This window comes from Morone saxatilis, unplaced genomic scaffold (assembly GCF_004916995.1).
Source record: "Morone saxatilis isolate NCDOM2014 unplaced genomic scaffold, NCSU_SB_2.0 Contig1, whole genome shotgun sequence".
Taxonomy (NCBI): Eukaryota; Metazoa; Chordata; class Actinopteri; family Moronidae; genus Morone; species Morone saxatilis.
In genome coordinates this window covers 4,881,406-4,902,572 of record NW_023339651.1, presented here as the reverse complement: position 1 = coordinate 4,902,572, position 21,167 = coordinate 4,881,406, and the positions used below count along the sequence as shown (strand labels likewise).

General features: G+C 42.6%; 1 pseudogene; it reads right to left on the bottom strand.

The window, feature by feature from the left end:
* Nucleotides 1-227: 227 nt before the first annotated feature.
* Nucleotides 228-17,618, bottom strand: LOC118333495 (annotated as a pseudogene).
* Between the last annotated feature and the right edge of the window lie 3,549 nt (nt 17,619-21,167).

Below are 21,167 nucleotides of genomic sequence, written 5' to 3'. Positions count from 1 at the left end.
AATAAATTATTATAAAATAGATTTCTGTACATTTTACATATATATAGCAATATCTCCACATCTTGCCATTGAATTACAGAGGAAAAAACAACTTCTCAACAAATGAACAAAAGAAAATGTCTTTCTTGATTTTCACATCAATCCCAACCAAAGTTATGTCCCGTCATCTGGTAGAACTTCAAGTTGAAGGGCCTGAGAAGTCCCGTAGCCTCTGCACCAACCTCAGGTCAATGTCGGAGGGTCCGCCCTTTTGGTTTTTGTGCCCCAGGAAAGTGGGCGCTGCTGCCCTCCTGCCTTCTACAGGCCAACGGGAAACCCTTGGCCTGGTTGAAGTGAAAAGAGTTGTTTTGTCTGTGATGGATCCGTCTTAAGCCCCAGAAGGAAGTCCTGCACGCGGCCGTTCAGCTCCCGGCCGGGTCATGAAATCAGACGCACGCGCTTCACAAAACAGGATCTGGTTCCATGGGGAAGTAACGCACCAGTTTGTCCAGGGTGTTTTGGCGTCAGATGGCCGATCTGAAAAATGGCGCTCCCAAATGAGGTTGTCGAATGACCCCGTAGTCCTGTTTTTGAAGGGAGGCTCACCGAAAAGAGGGAATGCAGGCCCTTCTTAGACAGTGTCTTGTGTGTAGTCCGAGTAGCCCTGGTGACGGGGTCCCTCACGTACCACGATCAGCTTGGGTCCCGGGACATAAGCGAATATCCTGGCTGGAGCCTCTCTGGTCACAAAGTTAGCTGGGGGTTTTCTCCATGGTTGATCTGGCCCTCCAAGGGTCTTGGGCATCAGCTCCCTGCAGAAAAACATGAATGAGAACACAAAAAGGAGGTTAGGAGAAGGGTAAGATGGAGCAGGAACTTGCATAATGTAATCAAGTTGATGGAGTGTACTGTGTTCTGTAATCAATGAGTCACTGAGCCTGTTTAGCCTTATTATAGGGCTGGAAACCCTATTAGTGTAGGCAGCTCTCCAACGTCAACATACTCACTCACTCATAAGATATCTCACTTCTGACAGAAAACAGAAAACCCTTATTTACTTGCATAATCAAACACAGGGAAACATTTACAGGAATTTCTAAACATGACTGACCCTGAATTTAACCATATTAGGGTTTAAGAGCAGGGTTTTCCCACCTCTGCTCAGACTACTCAATCTTACTACTCCTCAATCATTTTAATTGTGAATAATTTTGATTACAATAAATGTTTTTATAAATTAGCTCACAACATGTGTGAATACCATTATCTGACGCGTCCTAACCAAGCTCGTCTTTCCTCAAACCTCGCTGCTGGATGTAATATTCCAAAGTGGTCAGACTTGATCAAAATTCACCGTCCCTCTTTTTACCATTGGAGCAAAAAGAAAAAAACTTGATCTGCCTTGCTGACTCAGGCACAGCCATGCCACAGTGCCCCGCCCCTTATCCCACCCACAATTTTTTTTTTAAAAGCTACAGTGCTGAAAGATGATGAGGCTTGTTTCAGAAAGGGAATCTGTTTTTTGACAAGAGTGGGTTTGGTTTTTGGTGAGGGCTCGCTGATGGGCTTCACACAGATATGTTACATGCAGACATATAATCAAGAGGTACTTGAGAACAACTGGTTTTGAAGGAAAAGTGAATGCGCTCTGCTCTCTCAGCATTAGGTTTCAGAATTGGTGGCCAACCGCAGAGTCTAGATTATGGTGGAGGCGATAAGAGCGGTTTGACTGACATTGGGACGTGGATCACCTTTCCATCATAGGCCCCCCGCTCCAGGAAGAAAACTAGCCTGTGTGATGTACATGGGCTCAAATGTGTTTCTGGTGCTGGCTGGATAAGAGGGTTATGAACTGGAAACTTTAACAGCTAGAACTGTTCATTCTGCTTTGTCACAGCAACAGTCAAATCAAAAAGAGTTTAAAAAGTTTAAAGCACTCAAAGGAGGAAAAGACAAAGGGAGGGCAAGATAACTGAGGGCAGTGATCTATCAGGGTGAACACACTCTCACAGATAAGACTACTGTTAGCCCGTGGTACCCTGAGCCTTGCCTTTGTTGTTAAGGCAAAGGCATTGATACACCATTGTGTAGACAGTACTATTGAAGTCGATCCCATTCAAACACTGTGTAATCCTACACAGATTATTTACACACTGAGAAAGGTAAAAGACGTCTAAACTACAATTCTGGACCCATTCTGTACACCCAGAAGTCTGTAATACTCATCCACAGAGTTCCAGCTATGCCTCAGACCTATACTCTAAAAGCTAGAGTCTAGTTCATATCCATCTAGCTCATGGATAATTCATGTAACACTGTCTCTCCATCAATGCACATATTTGTGTGCAAGGAAAAGGAAATGGTGAGGCAAAAGAGAAAACACCCAGGGTAACATCAGGTAACCAATGAAATGCCTTGTGGAAATGGTGTTGGCAGATTTGTGTAATCCTAATGCAGTGCCAGTGATCTAATTATGATAATATCTTCTTGATTGCTGACACATCAGAGGGATGAATGGAGTCCGGGCCTGAGCTCATTAATAGGGTATTGAAATCAAAACAGATACAGCATGTGGTTTTATGCAAGAGCATGACAGATCTTTATGCCAGCGAACCATTTCTGGAGATATAAATGCAAACAACACACACTATCAGCACACGCACTTTAATTCTTGTTCATACAGCACCTCTTAAATATCTTCAAGGAATATAAGCCAAACATGCTCGACTTAAACTGCATGCTATTTGCTATTCTCTCGATGCACAATGGCTATACTGCCTGCAAGCTTTTTGTCATTCCTTGTGCTAACATACAAAAAGAGTCCAGAGCCGACACAGAAGAAGCAAATGGCTTCCCATCTAATCCGATTTCAAAATGACAATGCGGCATGGAGATAGGGAGGAGGCCTGAGTTACAATGTGCATAGTGATAGATTATGCTGATCCAAGCTCAGGGAATCCCTTTTTTTAAAATCAAGTGTTGGGGGTTGGAGGAGCGTAAAACAAGGAGATGGTTGGATAGCGAGGGAGAAAGAAAGTGGCAAGGAAACCCCTGAAAAGCGCCAAATCCACAAGAAGAGACCCCCCTAATAAAAAATCTCCACCTCTGACTTTGCCCACTCTTTCTGCCAAAGAGGCAGGAAGAGAGAAAAGGGAACAGAGGAGGGGAATTTTAGTGGGACAAGTAGCTCTTGGAGAAACAATGCCTATTATGCTCTTTTTTGATTTATGAGGTGCTGCTTTTAAAGATTCCGTCAGCAAACAGGCAATTCTGTGACACCGGGCTCCTCTTTTTTCCTGCTTTTCTTTGAAAGTGAGCCATTGTTCCCGAGCAGAGGGGTGAGCAGGGCAGTGGTCAGGGCAGAGGGGCGGGGATGGGGGCAGGGTAAAGAGGGGGCAGATAGAGGAGAAGGAGGGAGGGTGGATGCTTATCGAGGGCTGAGTAGAGCACTTCTCCGTCCTTCTCAACCTCGAGTGAGAGAAGCCTTTTGGAGAGCTTTTAAGTGGAACGTGTGCCAAAATTGCCATGCAAACATCACCCTGTCCCCCTTAGATACCAAGGACTCCACAGACTTCTACTGTCTGTCTTCTACTGTCTAATATGGGATTCAGTAGTGGTAAAAACTGTAAATAATTAACCAGACCTCAAATATCATCACGCAAAACTTTGTTTGCTTGTACTTTCACGTAATATACCGTATATATATATATACACATATATCTGTAGACTTGTTTTCCTCCATGTCTGTCTGCACCTTTGTCCACTGAGAATATTTTCAAGTTAAAAGACATGCCAAAAACAGCGATAAGACACAAAGCAGAAGCTCTTGTCACATGACAGCATCAAACAGGGGCCGGCGGAGTGGCCCTTTGGCCTCTGTTTTAAAGAGCCCTCATCCCGGTGGAGATAAACGGCAGGCAGGAAAAGGGTTATTTTTGTCTGATGCTTCTGCCTCCCTCCTGTCATGTTTGATTTGATGATAACGGGCTGCCACTGAGCTGTCTGTGTCCCAGCATCCCTGACAAAATGACTAGTTGACTCATACACAAAAGGAAAAAGCTATTTGGCGTGTGTCTGTCGATTTTCTGTTCGATACAAAAGGTCTTCAATTGTCTCACATGTCTGGATGTTGAAAGCATTTGAATCTCAAATTAGGGTTTGTTTATTTGAATACAGACAAATCGGAGGGCACTTTGTATCCACAAGCGGAGGGAGGGAGTGGCTTCACTCTTATGGGCATTTTAAGCTAAAGATGGCTGGTTTCTATGGCTCAAAAGACCCTGGAGCTAGTGTTAGCTCCCTGTGGGAGGTAACACCACACAGAACAACAGTGTACACTAAAGCAGTTCTAAGTAGTGGCTGAATTAACCTGTCTGAATTAACCAATGTAAGAAGATCAAATTGCTCAAACCACTCCAGAGTCTCCACTCTTCACCCCGCTCTCTTCCCCATTGATCCCCAAGGTTCCCTCGACCCCTGACAATCAGGCCTTGAGGTCCGATAGCAAAGTGACACTTCACAAGTGGGAAGGAGGAGAGGGAGGAAATGAGGGAAGAAGTACTGAAAGGCTCCCTTTCTTCTCCAAGGGCCTCTTAACCGAGTCCTTCACATGAACCAATGTGGTGGATGTACAAGCATTTTCAGGAAATACAATGAAACATCTTTATTCCTCATTGGATGATAAGGATCTTCAGCACCCCTAGTTCGTTCACAATTGACCGTGTTTTAAGTTTGATCCCTTCAACCCGCGGATTTACATGTTTTTTTGCGTGGGGGTTGCAAATTCAAGAATTTAATAATTCAATATGCATATATATATATATATATATATATATATATATATAAGACAGTGCATGAAATCCGATACTGTAGAAATATCTTTACTTGCAGACGTCGGTTTCATGGATGGGTCAAAAATAAAGTGTTCATTAATAACTAAGTGGTCTCTACCAGCGTTCCCTTTTACAGCTCACAGTAGGAGAAGCCTACACGCCATAAAATGGAACTGAAGTGACCAACATGTTTACATAATACACATAACAACGTACACATACACACACACACACGCTATGGCTACTACAGGGGGAGGCAGGCATGCACGCCTCTGCTGGCTGACTGAATATTTTCAAAGTAGCATTTAAGCACATACAGAAGCCAGACATTTTGAAATATACTCCACTGGGCCTGGAGTCTGACATTATATTTAACCACAGAGCATGGCTTTGGCTGTAAATTAAAAGAATAGAGAAGATGGTTTATGGCGCAGTCGGCCAGGGCCACTCCGATGCAGAGAGGGAGAAGAGCTCCGGCTGCAGTCACACAAGCTTTATCTGGTCTCTCTTTTAAGCACTTGGGGTGGAGTCCAGGTGTTGGTATATGGCTACGTAGACCTTTTTGACATTTCATTTCCTGGCTAAAAAGAGCCAGAGATGCCTGCTTAAAACTAACATATTGCAGGTGTGTATGCTAAAGGGGTGTATCTGTATCTTGAATGTCTCTAGTTATGTGTTTCGGTACAGCAAACTGCATACACCTTTGCACCTGCTGTTGAGTAAAGTCTCCATATCTTTACACCTGCTTGTTACTTGATACCCAAAACTCGCTGCATGATGAACCCTAAGTGATGCTACAGCTTCATCAACCTGATCAGTCAATTGTCAGTGCTCCTCCTGAGCCTGAGGTTTCAAATTAACAGGCTTCACTGAATAATGGTGTCACTGGAAACTCAGGACTCAAGGTGGCTGAGTGGAAGCCCCTCCGAATCATCTGTCAGCTAAGGATTAATAATGCAGGCTGGCCTAGTATCACACACTTAGACCTGGTTGGTGGGGCCCGGCATGGTGCATATCATGCGGCTCCAAGGAGAGCTGTTTGAAAGCTGAATTCCTCCTCCAGATTACGGGGAAGGCTGTTGTCAAAGAAGCCTGTCAGTATGAATGGACCCACTTCAGACTATTTTCCACAATATCTCCGCTGCTTGACTACTACTTTAGAAAGTCCTTACTGCCACACAAACAATAGTACACATGGGCAGAGATACACTGCTCTCTGTTCCCAAGTCTTCTATCTAAATTTGGTCTTTTCACCAATACGAGTACATGTCCTTGTGAATAAAATCAGAAGAAGGGAGGTGTTCAGGGTCAGTGACCTTTGGATGTAGTGTTAGGTACTAATGGTAGTGTTATTTGCCTTGGGTTGACTATTCCTTCTCGTGGTGCCACCATTATACTTTATGATACCAACTTAGGTTTTACAAATTTCACTGAGAATTTGGTGGGTGTGGATCAATTCAATGTCGCTATATCACAGATTCTTCTATTGGATTTCTAAGATGTATCAGATCCTTTTTATGCCCCTACTGACATACAGTTGGGGATGAAGAGGGGCCTAATTGCTGTAGACTTCAAATAAAAACACACATACAGGCTTTGGTCTCACAGTAGATAATTAGAACCAAGAAGGGAGTCTAAGGGAAATGGCCAATGACTGCACAGCAGGATCTAAGGTCAAAATATAATGAAGCGGCTACCATTTTAAGCTTTGCCAGAACGATATATACGAGTGCAATGGACAAACTGGTAGAGCCCTCGTCTTGTTCCTTGCTCAGTGACACTTTGACACCCAAACTCTGTGCTGGAGTCCTAATCTGGTTGATAAATGCAGCTCCCAGACCCTTAACTCCATCAAGAAGTTGCACTATGTCAGAGCAGCCTGGGAATCTACTGACCCTCCATGTAAACAAAGCAGTTAACCCGACCGATGCAACCCGTCCATCCATCATTTTTCACTGGAATCAGGGAGTCATGCTTCGCCAGAGTGGAGCATTTTTTATCGTAGTGTCTCTTACAGAGTGTGTGTGTGTAAAAGAGTGTGTAGGAGAGGGAGAGTGAATGACAGAAAGAATGCAAGTCAATGAGGGAGGAAAAGACAGAAAGAGGGAGAGGAGGGGGGTCAGGCCTTGCGGTCACAGACCATCCAGACTGGTTTTGGGCTCATACCCAGCCTGGTTTTGGAGGCAACATCAGACACTAGTAGATTAGAATAAATAAATAGAGAACTAACCACCATATATAATGTCATGGACTACATGACAGACACCCCAATAACATATTACCCTCGGCCACAGCTTCAGATACCCCCCTCTGTTATGTCCTGAAAATACTTAAGTGAGGCTGAGACATTCTACTCTTATACCATTGTGGTTGCTTTGTGATGGGCAGCATCGCAGAGGCGTGACAAGCCCGAATTATTCAATTCAATAAGCATCTATCATTTTTCCTACTCGGAAAATCTGTTTTTAAGTATATTTGTTGCTATTTGGCACCTTTGGAAAACAACACAGGAATGTGTGGAGCCATGAGGGTTTTTCAGGCCTGGAACCACATCGGCCTGTGGCCATAGGCGGCTGCCTGGAATTACCGAGTGTTAATAACCCTGCAGTGAAGCGAGGGAGCCCACCATGTGGTATAAATAAAACAGAGGAGTTGGTGAAAGGGATGGTGGAGAGTAGAAAGGAGAAATACCTCCTCCCTTCCTCTCATGAATGTGCAACAGCATGCTTACAGAAGTGTCGTTTTTTTTCTTCAGGCTTTCAAAGATGTTGCCAAAAAAGCTTAATTTTTCTGGCTTAAAAGAGGTGAAAGATCCCATCGTTTTGGTGACACTTAACACAACATCTCACCGCTTTGTTTGACATGCAATACAAGATGAGTCACCTGACACTGCCGTGGCGATCAGGCTATTCGCTGTGAGTGCCTTAACGCCAAACATACCACGAACTCTCGTCAGCAGACTCCCTCACTCACACTTTAAAATCCACTACTTGGCGATATTGCCCAGAATTTGTTTAGCACTAGTAATCCTAACTAATCAGTGTGTTTGCTCTGGGTGTTTGCTGAGGGTGTTAGCCCGGAGCGAGCCACACATTCCACCGCTTCATCAGTATCAGGGTGCGACTGACTGACAGCTTGGAGGAAATAAACCAATGAACCGTGAAAGGATTAAAAACAAAAGGGCAGACAACAATGAAGGGCTGCAGGTGAACATTCGGCTTATATATGTGTTTGTGTGTGAGCATTTCTGGGTGTTATTGTGTGGGTGTGCAGGCAGAATCAGCCATTCTGACTGATTTCCTGACACTTGACATGCACCAAGAGGCACATGACTCCTTGATCTAGCTACAGCAAAGATGAATAAAAGATGAAACAGACTCGAGAAGAACATACATGCCACCACCCCCACTCCCTAGACACAGTCACACACACACACACAGGCAGGGAGAGAGCAAGCTACTTTGCATCCTGTTTGAATTGGCTGTCATCCGTAACTGCCTGCACACCTTTTTGAAGACAGGTGAACTACAAAGTCGGTGTACGAGAAAGAGGGGATTTCCTCTACTGTATGTCAGTCAGTGAGCAGAAAACCATCTTCCTGTGTGTTTGGACTATTATTTAGGTTCCATTACTCACACTGCAGCTGTTGCAGGTTAATGGTTTACAAATTCCCGAAGACAGCCTGCCTCTCGAGTGAACGTATAATTAGCTAAATTGAGTAACGATAGCACCGGTCATGACAATTAACCTGCTCCTTTCAGAGATGGAAAGAGTGGCAGAAGAAATCCTCCGGCAATCCTGCAGTTTTCTTTGGATTTGAGCCTAGATGTTGTCTCCTATAATATCTCTGAGCGTCCCGAAGACAAGATAATTACTGTTAAGAACAACAAGCACTGTTTTAACCATTTCTGCTACAAAGTACTGCCAAAAGCAGACATCGGAGCTGGAAGTTCAGTTTCAGAGTTCGTTCATTTCAGTCAGGGGGCGTTTATGGAGCACGATGACAAATGTTTTCACCCGTCCGCTGTATCTCTGTCAGTAAGCCTCTTGGTTAGAAGTGAAACAGGATCTGCTCAAACTCTGTGCCAGGAGGACAAGTTATTCTGTGAAAGGGAGTAAAGACAAAAAATGGAAAGCGGGCGCAAAAATGAAAAATATATTTGAGAAATGGGAGATAAATACTATATGTCAGCCCTTGGCCAACAGACTTCAGAGGATGTTTGTTTTCATAAATCTTTTCAACAGCTAAATAAAGTTTTTTTTTCTTCTTTACTTCTTCTTGTCATTACTCATCCAGAGTTAGAAAGCGCTCATGCGCCTTTGCCATAAATGCAGAATCCTCTAAATTTCTAAAAACCTTTTATTCTGATTTGGATCAAATTATAAGCAGAGAGATAAAAATCATAGGGTACATGTGCCAGATTTTTTTACCCATTCAAGTTAGTACAGTAGTTTATGAAAAAAAACAAGTACAGTATGTCCAATAAGGCCCAATACCTCGTAACGTTAAAAGAATCTGTTATAAATATAAGACAAAGAGGAAAATGAATCCACATGCACACCTAAATCTGTTTTTGGATGTCCTGCTGTTTTTTGGTGTTTTTATCAAAATGAAAAGTCAGAGCAGAAATGTGGCAGTTTGATAGCAGTGCAGCAGTTTTTCTGCCTCTAAAGCTACAGAGTGCAGCTTCCAGGACTGCCTTCTGATTATGATCACTTAAACAAGAAAGGAAAAAAAACTTAAATCATGGTATAAAATAATTGGAAGTGAGCTGAGTTTGGCCAGGTTGTCTTGGAGTAGAGCTGAAGTGTTCTTACAGCTCTTATGAGAGAGCCCAACAGCTCAGGGAGTACATCTAAATGGAGAGAGTGACTAGTGTCGAGCAGCCACGGTGCAGAGAGACGACTCAGGGCTTCTAATGAGCTCTGCTCTTTTACTGCCAGGCTAATAGAAACCTCAGGAGACCTCAGCCGCTCTCTCACTCTTTCTGCATATGTGTGTGTGTGTGTGTCCTCCTCTCTCCCAGAGGCAAGCACACTCTCCAGCACCCTAATGGCTACCTCTGGGACTTAATACCTGGGACAAGTGCAGCTTTACAGGTTTACTGTCATCACTTTCTCCTCTTCCTCCACCTCCTCCTCAACTACATTTTCTTTTTCTTTTTTCAAAGCGATTCAAAGGTGTTTCCTGACTAAATTATCTTCAAGAAAAGTAACAGCAAATGATTAAGGAAACCATATTGGTGTTTGTTTCCTCCAGCCTCCAGGGGAACCTTTTTTAATGTGCTAAAGAGTGTTTATTTAGCAGCAATGAATGACCATTAACTCTGGAGGGAGGATGTCTGGTTCTGTTCTGACATGTGTAACAACATCCAAATTATCACCTCGTTAAAACAGGGCCTAATTCACACGTAGCACAGAGGGAGGGTTTGTACACCGTTCTCTCGCTCCTATGCTTCCTTCCTTCTCCCGATACTACTTCATTAGACTCCTTACTAGTATTTTTATTGTTGCTGACTTCAAATTGCATAGACTACAAAATCAGAGACATAATATACTGTAGCAGCAGTCACGAGCCTTCTGCCAGAGTGAATAACCACAAACAATAGTCCGCAGTTTTTGTGTGTCTCTGTTTGCATCGACCGTGTGAATGTTTGACAGCAAGTTCCTGTCAGGCTCTGTGGCTTTTATCCTCAGCTCCAGCAGGAGGTTCCTGTCTGTGGCGGCCATATTGTCTTCACTGGTGTGGGTAATGCTCGCTGGACACCATCAGGAGGCGGAGTGGGGGAGGAAGGCCACCACAGTGCAGCACCGCCACTCCCCTCTCCACAGGTCCCCCCTTTCACAATTAACCGCTCGTAATTTGGGGATAAAGGCTGCCTTTTCTCTGTTTCTCCACCCCCCGGTCACTCTCCTTTCTCAGATGAGCCATGCCAGCTTATAGGCAGTGGGGAGAAAGGGCCTCCGTCCCTCCACACTGACCAAAGGCTTCTCTGGGAGACAGCCACTCGTGGTTAGCGAGGCCTGCAGCGAGCCCCGCCCAATATTGGACGAACCGAGCATGACATGTGACACTATTCTTACACACCAGCAGCGCAAGTGCACAGCTGGAGAATGGAGAAAAGCAGTTCATAAGGGAGGGATTTGAGGATGATGTATTGGGGAGGAACTGGGAGGTGCTGAGGGGAAACGGGGTACCATTAACAAATAATCCACTCATTTGGGAACTCAAGGTGGAAGTTTAGCCAACACAGAGGCACAGTTTCAATCTGCCTGTTTTTATGTTGGCCGCTGCGGCTGAGGATTTGAGCGGGGAATGTGAACCTGCTGTCAGCTGTACGGTTGGCTGGCCGGGCGCTCGTCCCTGAGGAGCCGTGGAGTTCCAGGAATCAGGAAACAATCAGAGCGCCAAAGCATCTAATCATCTGAATTCATCTTTGTCCTCTCTACAACTGCAACTGGGTTAAGGCCACTTAAAGTTTCAGTGCTCATTGATTCTGTCAAATGTAGAGTTTTAAAACTAAACATAAATCAGACTCATTTACATAACCAAGTAGGGTTAAAAACTGCGCTGTCATGCTATTGTTTTCTGCGAGGAACGGCTGTAAAATCCCCAGTGGGACTTGTAGGTTCCATCAGCTTTCTGTAGCTCTGCAGATGGTCAACACACAGACCCTGTCAGCAAGCAGACGTGGGTCCGACCCCAGTCAAAGGCCCTTAACCCATCTCTGCACATTACCTTCAATCAGGCCTGACCAATCAATACTGGCTATCCCAGAGGAGCCAGGCTGTGGCGACATTTGTGTACGCTGTCTGTTTCATTCTTTTGTGACAGGAGATTAAAATTATTTGTGGCTTCACAGCTGAGCCTGTCTCAGCCATAATAACACATTTCTATATCTACTTTCTTTCCACCTCCCATGTATGCAAACATCAGCACTAGATGTTTTGGGAACAATGATGATTCGATGCCTTTCACTGGAGCTCTATAGAACCAGGTGGCCTCTTCTGGCTATTGAGAGGAAGGAAGGAGGGCGAGGTCAGTGGCAACAGAGAGTGGATGGGTCACCTACGTGGAAAGAGGAGCACCCCTGTGGTGAGCAGATAAAAGGACGTGCACCCATCCAGAACTGTCCCTGACATGGCCAGGAGCTGCAGTCTGACTCTGTGGGGGTGGACCGGCCTTTAGATAACGCCTTTCAAACAGCGCAGACTTCCGCATGTTCCCAAGTCTGATAGCGGAACGTGTTTTTTTTTTTTTTTTAGAAGCCCCATTTTCAACAATGCACCACTTGTCCTTTTTTGGGTGGCACTATAAGTAGCTTCTACTGTCGCTGCTTTGGAAGGCAGTTTACCTCCACAGTGTTTTTATCACAGACGAGATACAAAGGTTGACCAGAGAGACATCCTGCTCAGGGATGGCGCCGATTCAATCCCACCAGTCTCTTGACAGCGACTGAAGCCTAACCTTTGATCATAAACCACATCACACAAGGACTGAAGATTGTATATTTCAGTGTGTGGTCTCCAAGTTACATATTGCATTATTATGACAGAACAGTTCACTAAAATTGCAACTAGAAGCAAAAATGTAACCTTAAAAATGTCCAACTGCAGAGATCAGCAATTTCTAATACATTTCAGAAAATTAAAATAATCCCAATGCAACAAATATAACACCACCCTTAAATAACACATACCACCCATATGGCCAACTGAACTGTATAACTACTGTACACTCTCCCCTCCTTGTTTAACGCTAAAGCCACTCCGAGGGAGGAGCACCGGCGTCAACACTGCCGGGCCCTGACAGCGAGCTAAGACCAGAGCCCGCGACACGACAGCAAAACCACAGTACAGTAATTATATATCAAAGCCCCTTCATAGCCAATAGGGCTAAATGGAATATGAAAAGAGCGACATGCACCACAGACTGACAGGACGAGATGAGGCCCGCAGTCAACAAGAGTTAGGAGCAAATAAAATGCCTACTCGTTTAAGAAAACAGGAGCAGCGGTGAGAGTAAACTTTTAAATATGAGTCCCAGTTTGTTCAACATGATGTAACCCTTCAAACAAATTTATAAAAATATAAATAAAGATATGTAAGAGATCTTACATACAGCTGCTAAACTAAGACTATAGGTGATTTTGCTTTTGCTGTTGTTGCTCCCAAACGTTGGGACAACCTCCCACAAAGTCTCAAAGAAGCCTTTTTTAAAAAAAATTATTTCTTCTTTGGCTTTTTCGCAATTTTATAACTTTATATTTTGTGGTTTGTACACTTTGACTCCATGTTGTGATAAATCGTCTCCTCTGCCTTTTATGTCCCAAGTTCTTTGTAACTTCTGTTGTGAAAAAATGAAAAAATGTGATTGCTGCATAACTTTTAATCCCACAAATTACATAGTAGCAAATAAAAAAAACATACAAGATAACTTTGGTTGTTGCTTCACAAAGTGCTCACACTGCTGACCCTGAGCTCTATTACATATACCGTGCATATGGGTTATATACCTTTTCAGCAGTTAACGCATTGAATTTGCCATTAACGTATGTGCTGAAGATAAGTACATTTTTTACTTATCACTATCAGATAACACCAGTTGACTTTCACCGCACTGCTGAACAGGTGCAAATAGAAAATGAGGAATAATGAACCAACGCTCCTGTTCACATTCAGTCACACAGGCCTGTTGAGCTCTGACTCTCTCTTTCTATATGTGTGTGTGTGTGTGTGTTCCTTGGGGCCAGTTCATGCATGACCTCACTGCGAAAATGTGTACCTCCTGATACAAGGACCCCTCGGTCAAAAGCATGAAAAAAGCATGAATCATGTGTTTGTCTTTGGCACAAATAAAAGCTGTCAAAGTACATCAGAAAATCCACAATAAGACTTGTTATCGCCACCTCCATTCATTTTGAAACTTCTCCCTCTCTCTCCGATGCTGCCCCAGTCTTTTCTGCTCCCTCTATGGCTGCATTTACTTGGTGGCATTCCAACTTTAAATGTGCGTCCCGTGGGGGAGGCAAAGATGGTGCAAGCTAGCTACAATAGCGGATGGCAGAGAGATTGTGCAAATGAACAAACAAGGAGAGGTGAATTGCACAACTCGCACACAAACACACACACACACACACACACACCGTCTAAAACCGCCTCCATAAATGACCCTTTGCCGTGATCAGATCATATTCCCACAGAATAGATTTCAATGCCATGCAATTTTGCCTCTTTCTGGAACATTCCAGCGTTCTCTACAAAGTAATCTCTACTATCTGGTCCTAATGGGAAACTTTGGTGATCAGCAATGAGTGAAGCACGATTTCCTTTCTCGGTTCATCCTCCTCACACAATAAATAGTCTCACTAAAACTTTTTTTTTCTCCACTACAGGAGCTGCTTACGCCAGCTGCTTCACTGAAACATACAGACGGATTTCACTGTTCTGAAATACAGTCTGAGAGATCTTGTATAAGAGACAAACAAGTTCATTTTTTCTTTTTTTTGTATGCCACAAACACAAGTGTTTAGATATCATGTTGCAGCATAAAAATGCTTCATATCACAAAATCTGGAATCGGACTCCTTAAGTGTTTCTCAAATATGTCTTGTATTCAATGAATAATAAAAGGAAAACTCCGCAATTGTTCTCTGTGTGTTTCTGTGTGCTGTCTGAGTGAGACTGAGCACATGAGGTTATTTTTTTGGCACCAACGGGGAAAAGAAAAGAAAGAAAATGTGACTAAAATGAAATTTAGCTCCAGTCAATATGCTTCCATTCAATCTGAGCAGAAAACCTTGAGTCATGCCTTCTTTACATGGCTTGAAACGTTTTAGATTTCATGGCCTAAAAAGTAGCAGACAGCACTTTTCCACAATTCCCTCATCCAGAAAAAGTTGGAAACACCGTAGATGCAAGTCGGGTTAAATAACAGCCTTCCCCCAAACCAAAAGACCTGCAGTAAATCTCTGTTTCTATCAAAGCAAGCACGGGAAACTTCGCCCAAATGAAGGAACAGTGTCTTTACTTTGAATGCTGCCAACACTTTGGTTCCCCCATTTGGCTCTTCTTTTTTTTTCATTATGTCGAACATTGTTGGGGCCCCCCTTCGAGGTCTTGCATATTTAAAGTGTAGAATAAAAGCTTGGACCAAATCCGTTGATTCAAGCGGCCAGGAAGTCCAAAAGCATTATTTTATTTTTTTAAATCAATTTGTCAGATGAGCTTTAACTTTTTTTAAACTTCAGAGAAAACTTTGTGAAACTTTGCGCATTAAATACATTAGAGTGAAACAAGTGGCATTTCCCAGCTTATCCAATACGAAGGTCCACAGAAAATAATAATAACCAGCCAATTTTAGGTGTAACTCCAATAGCCAATCAATACATTGATTTGGCCATCGGTAATTTATTATCCATGACCCAACCTTTGTTGTTTGTGGTTAAAATAAAGAAATAAACAACCACTATATAATTTTTATATATATATGTACTACTTTATCACTAAAAAACAAACTGATGGAAGATTTGGAAAAGTCGAGCAGCTCATTCCGTTTTATCTTAATAATGATCTGAGAAGGGGGGTTCACATGCACTCATTAAGCTCCGCAGTCCTTCAGCTCGTTATATTAACACTTTGTGATGTAAATGACAGGGATAATGTTAGTTTGTCGACCTCTGAAGACGTTAAACGGTTTTGTTGCGGGTTTTGTTCTAAGAATGATCCTCACTTTGTCTTGCAGATCCTCTTCTCTGTTGCAACGCAGGCTCTTAGGCCCGTGGAGCCCATTGACATAAGAATGGCCAAAACGATATAAACCCATATGTCTGTAAACACTGTTATATGTGAATATTCTGCAAGGCAAAAACACTAGAATATTCTCTTTTTTTTCCAATTCTCAGAAATGGTCTAACAAGTCTAATAAAGGTTTGGAGAATTTCTTCTATTTGGATCATATCACATCGTGATCAGTCAGATTTGTGCGCATTGTGACACCCCCGTTAAACCTCATAACACAATGCACGGGAGAAAGAAAGTGCAAAAACATGTCTGTGGGGTCCCATTTTCTCACACAGGCGCTCACCCAAACGTAACAATGGCTCACTGAGAGATGGAATCAGAACTTGACCACAATGCCAACACCTGCTCCAAATCAATCACAACTCATTTATAACAACAGCATCACAGCCGTAACAAAACACACAGACACCAACTGATTTCACATTTCAACCCGACAGAGAAGCCTGCGGACGCATCACCGTGAAGGTGCAATGTTGCACTGTGTCCAATAGAGATCACTGCACGTCGCAGAAACAGGCCACACTGACTGCAATCTCCGAGCAGCCTCTTAATGAGACTCTAGTCAACAGTTTTTAAAATTACATGCGCATAAAAATAAATAAAAAAAGCCTAGTATGAAAGCTAAAAATCAACACATTTAATTAATGAGGAATTGTGTGTGCAGCCTGGCGCGTAATTGGACATGAGGCAAAGCAATGGTCACAGCAAAACTGTTGTCACCGTGTTTATTTAAAATAAGTTCATTTTGGAATAAACTCCAAACTTGCTGGATTATTACTATAATGAAAATAAAATCTAAATTTTGTATTTTTTTAATGAAGTCCAAACGAGTGTCCTTGTAAACCAGTCTGGAGTTAGTCAGCTTGTTATGCTGAAACGGTGTTAATGGTGCTGAGGGAATGAATAAAGAAACCTATAAAACTCCCTGCAACGACAAAACACTAGAATACATTTTTATAAAACACATCTTTGACCCGCAGTATTGGCTTACTGAGGAATATCAGTATAAGTGCGCTGCCAGTTCCCTTATAAATCTATTTTATGGAGTAATAAAATCACCTATAATGACCCAAACATTTACATTTTGTCTACTGGACACATTCAATCATCATCCAAACGCATTGGTGCCAAATGAACTAGATTTACCTGTACCACTCCAGTCCGTTGTCATAGTTGCGGTCGAAGAAGTGCGGCTCCGCTCCCACGGCTCTGATGTCTGGATGAACCCGGAGAAACTCCAGCAGAGCCCGGGTCCCTCCTTTCTTCACCCCGATGATGATCGCCTGCGGCAGCTTCTTGCTCCCGGAGCCGTTGGAGAAGCTGGACATGGCGCTTGGCTCCGGGGCTCTCTGCTGCTCGCCCTGCATCTCGTCCCAGTCGTCGGCTCTGTCCGTCTCCAGCTCGTTATTGAGCAGGTCTCTGGACGCAGCGGTCCTGATGGACGGCTCCTCGTAGTCGCTCTCTATATCCTCCCACGGCTGCGGTTTGGCCAGCAGTCTGGACACCAGGTCCGTCCTGCTGCTCTCTGTCCTCTTGCCCACCGCCGAACCAGTCTCCTTGCCCCGGTAACTGTCCACCACCAAACTTGGCATGGTGGAGCAGTAGCCCACGCAGGAGTACAGCATGTATACCCAGATTAAAAACATGATGCTGAGCAGTATTAGTTTCTTTTTCACGGGGCTAGACCAGAGGGCATACAGGCTTTGACACACCAGGCTATATTCCATAAGCCTTTCGGTTGAAAATCATATCCCAGCGGCGCATATTGCCTAACTCAGTCCCGGTGGCACCTCGGCAATCCTCGCAAAATTACGCACATGCTCACCCTAAAACTAAAAATAAATAAAAACGTACAAACAAAAACAAAAAAAACTAATCTAAATATACTCAAAGGGAGTGATATATCCAGAAATGGAGAGGCTTTGAGGAGTTTTTAATCATAGTTGTTGCTATAATTTGGAGAATTGTTGAGCTGCGTCAGGCGCACCGCGGTGCAGCTCCAGGCTCATCTCAGGTTTGTTCAAAGTGCTGCTGGAGCACGAGACCTTATACAGAGACATGCCCGAGAGTGACAGCAGCAGCAACCAATAGCTTCACGGGACATAAATATGCAGCCGTTTGTTGATAGGAGCGGACCAATCAGGGAGAGGCGCAGGCGGTCCCGGCCGTGGGAGCCTCAGTATGGAGATGGAGCGTGTGTGCCGGACTCTGCTGAGAGTTTGGAAAACTTTCTTATTGGGCATAGAGTCCAATTAAGTCTTGTTTCTCGTGTTCCTGGTCCAGGACATATTGTTCAAATGAGTTCAGGCGACTTTGAATGTTTCCTTCAGGTTTATTCTGACATTGCAGCCACTTTGTGCCAGTTTTCTGATTGTACATTAAACCAACAAAAATAATAAAAACTCCAGTTTCATTATGAGTTTTGAAAACGAGTTAGGAAAAAAATAATACTAACAGGCTTAAATAACCGATGTAAGCCTCAACACAGACTTTGAAATGAGATAGTTTGACTTTACTCCTGACACTGATTGAAAAGCAGTGCAGAGGTCACATGCTGTCAGTTCACGCTCTTATATTTATAATATTAAACGGGGGAAAAAACAAACTCAAACAGATATTAATTTACAAATTGACTTTGTTTTAATTAGATAATTAATTATGCAATTACTCATTATTAATTCTGCGCACACGGTCATTGTTAATCTGGACAATTACGCCTGGAGAAACTGCGATAATAATAAAAATAATAATAATGTACACATATGATTTCATAACATTTATGGCAAAAGAAATAAAAACAAGAAGTAATCACACTGCTTTTTTTTCTTTGTTTTTTCCGTTTCCCCCCCCCCATAACCTGTGTGTTAATTGGACGTCTTTGCCCATTATAAATATGTTTCTTTACCTCTCCAGCCTGTTTTTACGCAATTCTACAAACAGCTAAAATTCAAGAGACTGCGTATTGTAAAGCTGAAATGACTTATTCAACAGGTTTTCTGTCCGGTGCCGTGCTCCTGTGCACAGCGAGCTCTCTACTTCCTAAGGCATCATTATTATTATTAATAATAATGGAAGAATTATCTCCCATGGCTTCGTTGTTTCACTGATGCCTTATCTGTGGCATAAAGGTCTATTTCTAAACTTGTGAAGTATCCTCAAAAGGCAGAAAAGTAGCAGGAAAAGGTAATTAATTAACAGCCTACATTTATTAATCGTTTTTCCCTTCTTAAAAAAACTTGAGGCTATTTTTACCTCGAAATATACGACATTAATCACAGCGAGAGAGTGTGCGTAATAATGGAAAAACTCATACATATGGACCACAATTAATTCAAATCCCTTTTATTAATTTTTTTCTTTTTACATAATTCAGTCATCTTCCAAACACAGGCTACACACACATTTTTAAACATCTGAGAGCACTTGGGGAGCCCTCTGAATAAGAAACTCAACATTGGGAATATGCACTTAATTTCCAATTCAGAGAAGAAAAAAGAAAAGAAACTTGCAGCGAATATTTTTCATCTGAGACTGGAGATGAGTCAAAACAGATCTGTAATTTTAAACCCCGGGAACTTCAGCCGCGTATGGAAGAGTCCCACTGACAGACTATTTTTCATGTTTTAAAACGAACGAACAGATTCAACTAAACTTCTACTTAGATGTGTTTTTTTATTATATGTGTTTCTTTTCTAGTTTTGGCTGCAGTTAACGTGGCCAAGGACACGCCGAAATAACGGCCTGAGTCATTATAAAACACTAAATGAAGACATAATCTGACCGAAACGCAGTCAAAGTGCCATGCGTAAAAACAAGTATTTTAAGAGGAGATTTGTCTGTTTGTGCGTCATGTATTAATGTCTATTTATCCTCATGAGAAGTCCCCAGCAGAGAGACCTGTTGGTTGTGACTGTGTCCAATAGTTTATCACACCGAATGGTATTTTCTTCCAAGGAATCAAAGTCTAAAAATCTATCATTCCTACACGGACTTAAATGGATAGTTTTACAGTGCTGGTTGTATAGTTTCAGTCTAAATATTGCTTTAGGATCACTGCAGCTCTTTGGGTTCTATTTTGCAGCAACCTTTGAAGAGAGGCCAGAGGTCATCCGTCATCCTGAGATTTCATTGCTGGGTTTTGAAGAATCCTGGAATCCGAGCTGTTGTACAGTGTTCCCCCCCCCCTTTCTGATGTGAGACTCAGAGTGGATGTTAAAGCTGCAGCACTGGGGTTCACTGCATATTGCTGTTTGGGGACTCTCTCCTGTTTACAGATGCATATTTTGCTCTTCAGTTTGTTGACTCTGGCGTCAGAGCTCAGACTCACACTGAACAAATAACACGAGTGATTTAATGAGTGATATCAGCAATGGGAAAGAGAGAGACCTCCGTGTTTTTATGCATAGAAAGAAGTGAAATAAAGGGGGAAGAGTATGAAATATTGTTTCCTTGTGAAATAAAAACACATAAGACTTTTTGAAGTATTTCTTCAATATACATGAGAGCAAATGTGACAAATCTGAAGTACAAAAATGTCTAAAGATTTAGTAACTGCTCTTTTATGTAAAGTGATATATAGTGCACAATTTGACCTTATGGTCAAATTTGCATGATTTATCAAGTTACCAAGTAATTAAAAATACTAATAATATACTAAAATCACCTCCAGACATCTTCTGAGATATATAAAAAAATACTCTGCTATGATTAATAATGTGTCTGATATGATTACCCCAGAAAAAAAAAATCTACTTACCTCATTAAAAATTATTAAAGTGACATCTACTCCTTCTCCTTCACTGAAAAACCAATAATCTATGAATATGCAAATAGTTATTTCTAAAGTTTAATTACTGTACACAAGAAGCTCCTACTAGTCCAGTCTCGGTGTATGTGCACCGGAGGGTTCAAGTTTTCACATCACATGGTCACATATAGGACCATGAATAGCAGATGCGATGTCACAAAATCCTGATCAGATGTATTGTATACGCCATTAACTCTTTTAATGTTGCTATTTAAAGGTGGAACTTTCCCCCCTGCAGGAGGTGAAATTGCAAACTCTGCAAAGGAAACTCAAACATCCAAGTGAAGTTACGAAAAGCAAAACGCATACTGGAGTTGGGCCTCCAAAACCCCCACTATAGGTGCATTTAAAGTTCCTAAAGATTTTGAACAGTTTTTGCGGATAAAACCCAAGATTTTTCTGAGTTATGATAATTTAAAGGATGAATTTACCTTTCACCAGAACAGCAGCTCAGAGACATTTCTCTTGTGTAATCGGAAGAAGAATGCCTCTATAGGTTGTGGCTTAATAAATCAAGCAACAGTTGAAAGCTCAGCTACAGGCCTAATGCAGAACACTAAATATAACTCATATGCTCGACCATCACAAGTAGAAGGAACACCAAAAGTGAATAACTCCAGAAATATAGAAAGGGACAGGACAAGACAGCACCAGAGTCACCGCTCCGCCTCTATCGGAGCGGATGTTGTAAACCATGACAGGCCATCACACTGATCCCTGGAGGTTGGCTACGACATTCAATCTCC